This window comes from Gossypium arboreum, chromosome 1, assembly GCF_025698485.1.
Source record: "Gossypium arboreum isolate Shixiya-1 chromosome 1, ASM2569848v2, whole genome shotgun sequence".
NCBI lineage: Eukaryota > Viridiplantae > Streptophyta > Magnoliopsida > Malvales > Malvaceae > Gossypium > Gossypium arboreum.
The window spans coordinates 99,109,690-99,120,683 of NC_069070.1; the positions used below are offsets into that span (position 1 = coordinate 99,109,690).

The following is a 10,994-nucleotide window of genomic DNA, read 5'->3' on the forward strand; positions in this document are numbered from 1 at the left end:
TATGATTCAATTTATACTATTTTTGGTGATTTTTCAAAATCACGTCACTGCTACTGTCCAAAACAGTTTTATTGCTAATTCACTCTTTCACACTTTCTTTGTATTAACCTCATTTTAACATACATATCACAAATCATTTTCACCACATTTCATACATCACAAGTATAGGCCCATGATCACAAGGTCACCATAAAATCATCCTCATGTATAACTTACTTGTTTATAACCTTACCACATCCTGGTCACTTAATGAACACATCATTCACATAACCAAGTTCCTGCACTTATTCATCACAAAACTCACAAAGCAATACATAGAGAGTCTCCCGTTGAACACTTCGGATCAATCCTCGATACTGTTTCAGCATATAGCTCCACCCATCATATAGTTCGGCTCTCTTGTACACATGGTGAACACTTAGTACCACCCATGTGACCTAGCTAGTTTATCTCGTAACTCTCTTGTCTACATGGTGTCCTTCACTTGGAACCACGCATGCGACCTAGCTACATATATCCCGTAGCTCTCTTGTCTACATGGTGTACACATAGTATCACCCATGCGACCTAGCTACATCATAATGTCTTGTAGCTCTCTTGTACACATGATGTGAACTCAGCACTATACATGTGACCTAGCTACATACCATCTGATCATCCAATCTTTCCAAGGTTCAACCGGATTTCTCTCTTTTCCAACAATTTCACCAATCAAGTAATTATCCACAAACATATTTCCAATATTTTTATAAAATATCATAATACAAGTAATAGTGATGTATTACTTACATATAAACTTACATCTCATTTAATATCAACGCAATAACATTAAATTACACATTGTCTTATTAAAATCATATGAACTTATAATTTCCCATAATATCCATAATCATAGAAATCACATTTATGTATGATAATTCAATGCACTTCATGTACCATAGACATAGTTTTAAATCAATTCATAAACTTGGCACCATAATCATTTAATTTAACATAATTCAATTAATTCACTAAATTTAACTTTCAAATATAAATTACTGACATTATTGTTGTATTATTATCATACCAACTTACATACTTTCAACACCTCGAAGATCATAGTGAATATATCAATGTTACATTGAAACATGCATAAATTAATGCTTATTATACATATGAACTTACCTTGATATTAAAACGGCCATTTTACCAACTTTCCCAATTTTCGATTTTTCTCTCATTCTAGGTTCAAATCTCGTTTTCCGGGATCCAAAACATCATATTTTACTTATTTAATTAATGTACTATTCAAAACAGTCCTTAAATCAAACTTTGGTAAAATTATAATTTTGCCCCTAAACTTTTGCATATTTACACTTTTGCCCCTAGGCTCAGGAAATAAACTTCATCCCTTATTCTTATGTTTTATGACATGATGATCACTTTTCCCTTCTATGGCAACATCAAATTCTCACTCTAACTTATACTTATGACTATTAGGTATTTTTACCAATTAAGCCCTTTTGCTCGTTTTCACTTAAAACCGAGTAGCACAAGTTGTCTAACATAATTTAAAACCTCATATTGTATCATAAAACACCAGAATACACAAATTTTACCTATGGGTATTTTTCCAAATATAAACCCTAGGTTGAATTATTGCTAGCATAAGCTAAATCAAGTTACCGGGACTCCAAAAACGTAAAGAACTTGAAAAATGGGGTTAGAACGGACTTACAATTGAGCTTGGGAAGCTTGAAAACCCTAGACATGGAGTATCCATTGGTATACACGTCCATGGTGAAGAAGATGAGCAAAATTGGCTTTTAATTTTGTATTTTAATTCATTTTACCCCTAAATGACCAAAATACCCTTACTACTAAACTTTCCAAAAATTCCATCCATGTCCAATTTTTGTCCATAACTTAGAAATTGGTCAAACTCCTATTTAAGACCTCCTAATTAATATTTCAAATCAATTTCATACTAGAAACTTCTAGAATGCAAGTTTTGCAACTTATTCAATTTAGTCCCTAACTTCGAATTAAGCACTTTATGCATAGAATTTCTTCACGAAATTTTCACACAATCATGCAATCATATCATAGACCTCAAAATAATCATAAAATAATTATTTATATCTCAGATTTTGTGGTCTCGAAACCTCTGTTCCAACTAGACCCAATTTTGGGCTATTACACTTTCAACTTGGTGGGCAATTTATTTTGGAGAATGGCTAAACACTCCTCATTAAGTTCCATAGTATATAGTTCTTCAAACTTCCTTTTATTTGTTAAAAGCTCCTTTAAACATTTTGCATATGTGGGAATCTGCGGAAGAGCTTCAATAATAGGTAAGTTAATATGTAATTGTTTAAAAAGTTTAAGAAATTTACCAAATTGTTTATCCATGCAGTCTTTCTTCAATTTTGCTGGGTATGGTATCAGTGGTTTGTATTCTTTAAGTACCGATGTTTGAATTTTTTTCAATTTTTGCCACCCTATCATCTTTCTTACCAATTTCTTGTTTCAGCTGCTTTTCAAGTTTAGACAACTCCTTCCCATTCTTCAATGTAACTGCCTTAACATGCTCTTTTAGGTTGGGTTTAATGTTTCTAGGTAAGCTACCTTGCTATTTTTTCAAAACAAGTTTAGCTAGCTGTCCAATCTAATTTTTGAGTTCATGGATTGATGCTTGCTAATTTTTCAAAGCTGTCTTAGTGTTTTGAAATTGAGTTTCTGACACCAAAATAAATTTGGCCAACATATCTTCAAGATTCGTTTTTTTTTCTTGCTGATAAGGTTGCTGAAAACCTAGAGGGAATTGTGACTTTTGATTTCCTTAACCACCCCATGAGAAATTTGGATGGTTCCTCTAATCTACATTATACGTATTGCTACAAGGATTATTTTGAGATATAGAATTATTACCCATAAAGTCGACTTGCTTAAGCTCCACGTTAGACTTGAAGGGTTAATATTCTGAATTAAGCATCCCCGCTCTATTCGATTAAATTTAAACAATCAATTTTCTTACGAAGAGCTTCAGCCTGATTAGCTAGCATAGAAACTGCATCAATATCAAAAACTCTGACTGCCTCGACAGATTTTACTCTCGTAACTTGCCAGTGATAATTATTCAGTGCCATCTCCCCAATAAATTCTTGAGCTGCCTTAAGTGTTTTGTTATTTAAAGTTTCGCCAGCTGCTGCATCAATCATTTCTCTAGTCGATGGGTTCAAACCATTGTAAAAAGTTTGAACTTAGAGCCAAAAAGATAATCCATGGTGAGGACATCTTCTCAACAAATCCTTGAATCTCTCCTATGTATCATAAAGAGTCTCAATATCAAACAAACAAAACAAGAGATCTCATTCCTCAACTTAGTTGTTTTAACCGGTGGAAAATATTTTAAGAAAAATTTTTCAGTCACCTGCACCCAAGTAGGGATAGAACTTCGTGGTAAAGAGTTTAACCACTATTTTTCCTTACTCCTTAATGAAAATGGGAAAACCGTAAGTGTATGTCATCATCAGTAATGCCATTGATCTTGAAAGTATCACAAATCTCCAGAAAGTTAGCCAAATGAGCATTTGGATCTTCATCTTGCAAATCATCAAAATGAACATATTGTTGCACCATTTGAATTGTGTTTGGCTTGATCTCAAAGTTGTTTGCATTAACAGTCAGCCTAATAGTACTCGATTTAGCTCCAATTAGAGTGGGTTTAGCATAATCATACATAGTACGAGGAGCAAGTCTTGCAGGAGGTAGCTAATTATTTTGATTACCACCCATCTCCACAATAATATTCTTTTCCTTGTGATTGTCTACTTTACTCTATTGATTTTGCCTTGCTTCTCTAACCTCTCTACAATTTCTGCGAGCACTTCTTTCAATCTCACTATAAAAAATTATTGGTGAGCAAAGATATCATTCCCATGAAGACTAAAAGTACTAGTAATTACCGTCTTTCTATTATCCAATCAACAAATCGAAGTGATTAAATTAAACTAAAATTAACTAAATCAATTAACTAAAAACTTGGCAAAGAACAAATCAAGAAAATAATCGAATAATAACCAAGAAGAGACACAATATCCAGGAAAGAATCCACCTAGACTGCATCTGTCATTATCAATTTGAATTAAACAATTTATTCATTTAATATCTTGATTCGTAAAAACCCCTAAATTATGCTAATATCTCTCTTCAAGACTAAAAGCAACTGAGTCTAGGTTGATTAACTAAAAATTTTTTCTAATTAAAACCCCTATTATCACATTAACTCGATCTATAGATTCCCTTATTAGATTTGACTCTAATCCAGTAGATTTATGTTGTCCTGTTTCTAGGATTGCATGCAACTCCACTCAATTATGTTAGATCTACTCTTAAACATGGTCTATTCCTCCTCTAAATTAAGCACATCAAATATGAATTAATAATCCAAAAATATTAAATCAAGAATTAAGTACACATAACTGAGAACAAAATTCAAGTATTTATTGTGTAAAATAGAAATCAAAAGACAGAATTCATCATAAGGTTCATCTCCCCTAGGTATTTAGAAAATTAGTTCATAATCGCAAATAAAAACATCTTAAAGTCATTATAACCACAAGAAATAAAGAAACTCATAAAAACTTCAAAGAAATTAAAAGGAGATCTTCAATCTTGATAGAAATCTGCTTCAGAGTCGACTAAAATGGCATTTTTTGAGTTGTTTTCTTTAATATTCTCTTACGGATCTCTTTCCTCTTCTTATATTTGGTATTTATAGGTCTTAAAATGCCTGAAAAACCTAAAAATTTTGTTTTCCCGTGTGTCTAGAGTGCAAATCGTGAAATCCACAAAGGCTAGCACATGGCCGTGTGGCAGCCCATGTGGTTCACTCGACAATGTGTCCAGCCCGTATAACTTCTGAAATCTGCTCAAATTGTTTGATTTTCACTCCGTTTTTACTAGTTTTGCTCCCAAATGCTCTCCTAAGTATAGAAACATTAATTTAAAGGATGAGGAGCATAAAATTCACCATTTTGCATTGATTAATCACCCAAAAATGCATTAAGAACTAGATTCAAATGTATTACTTTTGACACTTATCATTTATCAAAATTAATTTTTCCAAAAATCACTTAGATTTTCCAACTTAATTTTTCAAGAAAATTTTTTAGTCAAATTCTCTAGTTGAACAATTCTTATGACCACCTAATTTAATTCCACATCAAATAAATAAACTCAATTAAATTATTTCCAAAGTCGTAGAATTTTCTTCTAATTCAAATGCAATCCGATCGAGCTTTTGTTGAGCTAGCGGGTGGGACCAGTCGAACATATACAGTTAGGCTCTATTAATTGCAATTATGTCTAGAAGCATAGTTTCAGTAATTCGCAATTACTTAATCATGGAGTCAGTTCACAAGAAGTACCATGATTGAAAACTCTTTATGGTATACTCTTTACGAAAGCAATTCATTCATCTGCTTTGTCCAATGACCTCGTCATGTATGTGTTATTCTCATATGATATCATTGATTCCTTTGAGTTAAATTTGTTCACTCAATACAATCTTATTTTATCTTACTGTCATCATTGTGTCTTCTTAATGATTAATATGGTCACTGTCAACAAATGATTGAGATAAATTGCTTGTTTGAAAACGAGTAACCTGTGGACACGTTCCATATTTATCAATCCACACAATACCAATGAGAGGATATCATTAACTCTTTAGTTGAGCTATGAATTCCACTGGTGCTAATAAAGTCATGCCATACATAAGTCATGTACCTAACATACGGGCTATAGGCTCCATCATCGTTAGAACATAAGCCTCTACTTATATCAAAGCGCATGACTTGCATAAGCATGATTAATGACTAACTCAGGATTTAGGTAAATCACACCATGAACATCACAAGTGAATTAATTCACAAACGGATTCAAAATTAATTCATCTTGGGTCGAGACCAGTGTATCGTTCTACCAATGAATTCATCTATGTCTCTACTCGTGGAATCAACTACTCTGATAGCCAATACTAGCCATCTCCCCAATTGGAACTGTAAACGACATAATAATTCTTTTCTGTATTTGAATCAAATGCTCACTTTGATTCTTTTACGGGATTATGGACTCATTTAGATTATCAACTGAAGTAAGTTGTCTTTCTTGCACAGTAAATGTTCTTACAATGCCACTTATCTTCATTTTGAACTTAGACAATCAATAAGTTAATATTTGTTTGTCACAATTTTGCTATGCATGCAAAATATAAAAGATAGAAATACAAAATACGTAATAGTGAAATGTGAAGTTAACTTTATTTATTTATTTATCGTTCAAATAAATATAAAATAGTTACATGTTTACTACAATATGAGCACATTTCGCAACACTAAGAATGTTGCCCCTCATATGTAATATAAGAGGAGTCTAGGTCTCTCCTGTATTAAGTCCAATTATATGAGTTTCTTGAACCTTTAACTTGACACTTTATACTTTAATCCAACCCAATACATGTATTTCTATTTTTCAAAATAAATCTTATTTATAAATTACTTTAATCGGATAAATTAATTTTCTAATTAAATAATTTTCTCAACATAATATACCGTAAAAGAATCTATGAGAAAATATATTTAATTCTCATATTCAACAGGCTCATACCAACTAATTGATTTAATTCTATTTTGAACTTCAATATTTAATTAAATAATAATTTGAAAAAATTAAATTAATTCCTAAGTCATTTCTATACTTAGAGGACTGATTAGACATATATAATTAGGGCTCAAATGATTTATAATTAAGTTCCACTTTTCATCTATTAACTATAAACTCATTTAGTCATGAAGTTATTCCACTTTAGTATTGTGATTAACTCTCCCTAATTACTTACCACTACAAAAGCTATTCAAACAGTGCTCGTCTAATGATCTTGTCATGAATGTGTTACTCTCATAGAATATCATTAATCTATTTAGGATAAACTCTTTTTTCCCAATATGATCTTACTTTATCTCATGGTAATCATTACCTCTTCCTTCATGAAAAGTTAGTTACTATCAAATAGTAATTAAGTCATTTATCACAAAGACAAACGATTTATGACCATGTTTACTTTTCATCTATCATGTAATGCTAATAAGAGGATATCATTTACATATTTCTTAGGTTATGAATTCCACTATTTTAAATTATGCTACATATTGTAGTAGGCCTATACCTAATGCACCAACTTTCAGTTTCTTATCTATTTGAACTCAAGCTTTTACTTATATTAAAGTATACGAGTCACGCATACATAGTCCATTATCTTCTCAGGATTAAGGTATGTCACATTATGAATGTAACAAACGAATAAATCCATAAACGAATTTAAGATCTATTCTACTTGGGTCCTAGTCGATGTATTGTCACTCCAGTTAGTCACATCTATATCTTTATCTTCTAGGAGTCATTCGCTCTGATCCTCAAGATCAAAAATCTCCCCAATTTGACTTGGCAGGTGGTAGATTAGTCTTTCAATCAGCTTGCTCATTTCCAATTAGACTAAGGATATGTTTAGTTTCATTTACTAATCTAAGTTATCTTTTCGTACTATGATCTAACCAAGTAATACTGTTTAGTATTAGTTAAACGTTAGATAACCAGTGAGTCAATTTCATTTTGCTCTGCGTGCAAAAACCATTGAGGACAGTATATAATGGTATTAATTTAATTTATGGATATTTTTATTAAACCAATTTCTTCAAAAAATACAAGTATACAAAATGAATATACTACTCTTAATACACCAAATCCAACAATTATGAAAAAGGATGTTTTTCAATTGTAAAGGTCTTACAAGAAATATTCTAAGCCACATGTATATTTGCTTATAAGAAATATGACCGAAGGAGCTATGTATTTGCTCGTGTATTTTGATGATATTATTGTCATAGGTGACAATGAAGAAGACATTGAGAAGTTTGTAAATGATTTAAATGCCATTAAACAAAGGTTGTTTCTTAATTAGAAAAAAAAAAACATTCTTAAGGAGTTGAAGAAAATTTATGTAACAATTAGATTTTTTGTCGGTGTTGAGAAATTTGGTTTTGGGTTGGATTTCTCAAACTGAGGCTTTCTAGGAATGGGTACATAAGAGAATTAGAGAGTTATTATTTGGTAATTAGACATTAACTAAAAAATTTTAAGGGTTTATGTTGAGAGTTTTATTAACTAATACATGTGGACTAAATTGTAAGATAAACAATATTAGAGGGGTTAATGTGTGAATATTTGAAAGTATGATTTCGAGAGATGGAGGCCCATAAGTTGGAAATTGTCCAAGCCCTTAATGACAAAATTTCCTTTTTATAAAATTTTTTGGGAGGGAACGATTAGCCATTCCCATTCACACTATTACTTTCCAAAAAACTTGCAAAATTTCTCTTCGGCTTTTTTCGTAAAATTTTTCCATCAATTTATGATTTTTTCTTCAATATTTCAAAATTGGTAAGTAATTTTTATTAGATCTTAACATTTTAACAAAGATTCATTTTTCTCACGTTGGAGATTTTAAAGTAAAAGAGGAGTTGAGTTTTATTTTAATTTCTTTACTTAACTTTGATTTCGACAGTAAGGTAAAGTGAATACTCTCAATTTATGATTCTTAAAACACAAGTTTTGATTTTATTTTCATTTTTCCTTTATTTTTGAGAATATTTTCCATGTAAAGAGAGAAAGCTTGAATCCAAACTTCTTTTGATTTTTTTAAGTTAGATTGTTATTAGAAATGAGTTTAGAATATAGTGTGATAGTTAAAATTTAAGTTAAAGAGAGATTGAATTAAGGTTTATTTGAGTTGCCATTTTAGTGAGTTTTTAAAGTTTTTAGGAGTGAATAATATTGTTTCTAAGGTTAGATTTTAGGTCTGGTTAAGTTAGAATAAAGTTCTCTTCATATTTCGATAAAAGTGAAAAAGTTCTACTATATCAAATTGTATATCATTTTAGTTTTAGTAGGTTTTAATGCTTGAATTATGTTTTCTAATTTTATTTTATTGTTTCTGTTGATTTTTATAGCCAATGACATGTCTGAGTCATCGAAGGCCAATGGTAAGGAAAAAGTTGTTGAAACCTGGCGGATTTAAGCTAGCCTTAACTAAATTCCTAGAATAATTTCTTTAAGTGATTTTTTTAAGACGACGTTGCTGATGATATATTATTATGCTATGACTTGAATGTTTATAGTGTGATAAGAAGAAAATGCTCGACTATGATGTGAAATGACTTTGATGCTATGTTTTGAAGTAATGAATGATGATTTACATTAATTATGAATAACATTTGTTATTTTCAATGTGTGTTTTAATACTGAAATGCCCTATTAAACAATGTCAGGTATGGTTCGGGTATACTGACATGCCATAGGATTGGTATAGGAGGAAGCATTTGGCACTTGTGTGTATCTCATTAGGAACCTATGCGCGTATATACCTGTTAGAACTTGTGTGCATTATTGTGGAGTGTTAGGAGAATGTGTTTACATCCATGGGAACTTTTATGCCCGATTGGCACTTGTGAGCATCATTGTGAAGTGTTAGGTTTTAATCCATGTATCCATGCTTGCACCCATGTTTGGTTAATAGGGTTATAATTTTAATGAAGACTTGTGGTATAATGTTGTAAAGTTTGAGTAACATGATCAATTGGTGTTAACTGGACTATATAAGAAATGAACAATGACACAAGTGGTATAACTATTGATTTGTATCGATCTCTTGATAGCTTGTTAAAGGAATTGTTAAATTGTGTTAATATTGATATGCTGAAGTTACATGCTGCTGTTGATTGTATTATGTTGTTGCTTAAGTATGTTATATTGCTTAATTTTGTTATACTATGTTTTTGGTTATGTTAGCATCATTGAGTATTCCATACTTAGCATGCGGATTGTTTATTTCCATGCGCAGGCATTACGAGTCCATTTGTGTTTGACTCGTGTTCCTCTTAGCGTCTAAATACTCAAATCCTAGTTTTCCTCTTAATTTTGTAATGTTTCTCTGAGTCTTTTGTAATAAGGGGCATGTACCTAGGTCTCTAGTTGACTCTCATGTCTAAAAACTTTAAGTGTTGATGTTTTGGATGTTTTTGTTACTTGGCATGTGTTGGTTATTTTGTTAGTATCTTGGATATCTTTGTTGAACTTTGGTGAAGGTATTGACATGTTTTAAGTATATTTTACATGTTGCAAATATTTGCCTGATGATATTTTGGTGCAATGAGTTGGTAACATGCTGAACATGTTTAAGGGCATGTAGGAGACCATTAGCATATCTTAAAATGCCATTTTCTGCACTTCTACTCTTTTGTCTTGAGACCATAAGAACATTTTTTGGCAGAGGTCTAGAGACAGACCAGGCATGTCTCAAGGCATAGAGTATCAGGTCTCAAGATATGGTGTCCTTGTCTCAAGGCATCAAACATTGAAGCTAAATTAGATATCCTTCTGAAAGTTTTCAAGAAAACTTTTAATAAAACTGTTATATTTTTTATTAACTAAAGAATTGAACTTAAATAGAGAAAAGAGTCCTAATCCTAATTGGGAAAATAATTCCTTTATTCTAATAAACTACTAAAAGATAAAATAAAATATTTCTAGAATATGAATAAAACTGATCTATCTAAATAAGATTTATGTACCTAAATAAATTTAAAATATATACATATTTCAACACCCTTCCTCAAGTTGGTGCATATATATCAATCATGCCAAATTACTTACAAGAAAATCAAAGCTTGTCTTAGAGAGCCTTTTGGTGAGTATGTCAGCAATCTGTTGTTTTGAAGGAACAAATGGCATGCACACTTGGCCTTCTTCAATCTTTTCCTTGATAAAGTATGTTTAGTTCTGTCATGCTGGACTGGGTTGTGAGCAATACTAATGGAAACTTTGCTATCACAATACAACTTTATTGGTGAAGTTATTGGTTTCCTCAGCTCTTCCATAATTCTTTTTAACCACAT

General features: G+C 31.3%; 1 non-coding gene across 1 annotated transcript; it reads left to right on the forward strand.

Annotated features, from left to right (window-relative positions):
- Window positions 1-3,258: 3,258 nt before the first annotated feature.
- Window positions 3,259-3,364, forward strand: LOC128281854 (small nucleolar RNA R71). The gene has a single exon (XR_008272132.1). It is a non-coding gene; the product is annotated as a small nucleolar RNA R71 (small nucleolar RNA).
- The last annotated feature ends 7,630 nt before the right edge of the window (window positions 3,365-10,994 follow it).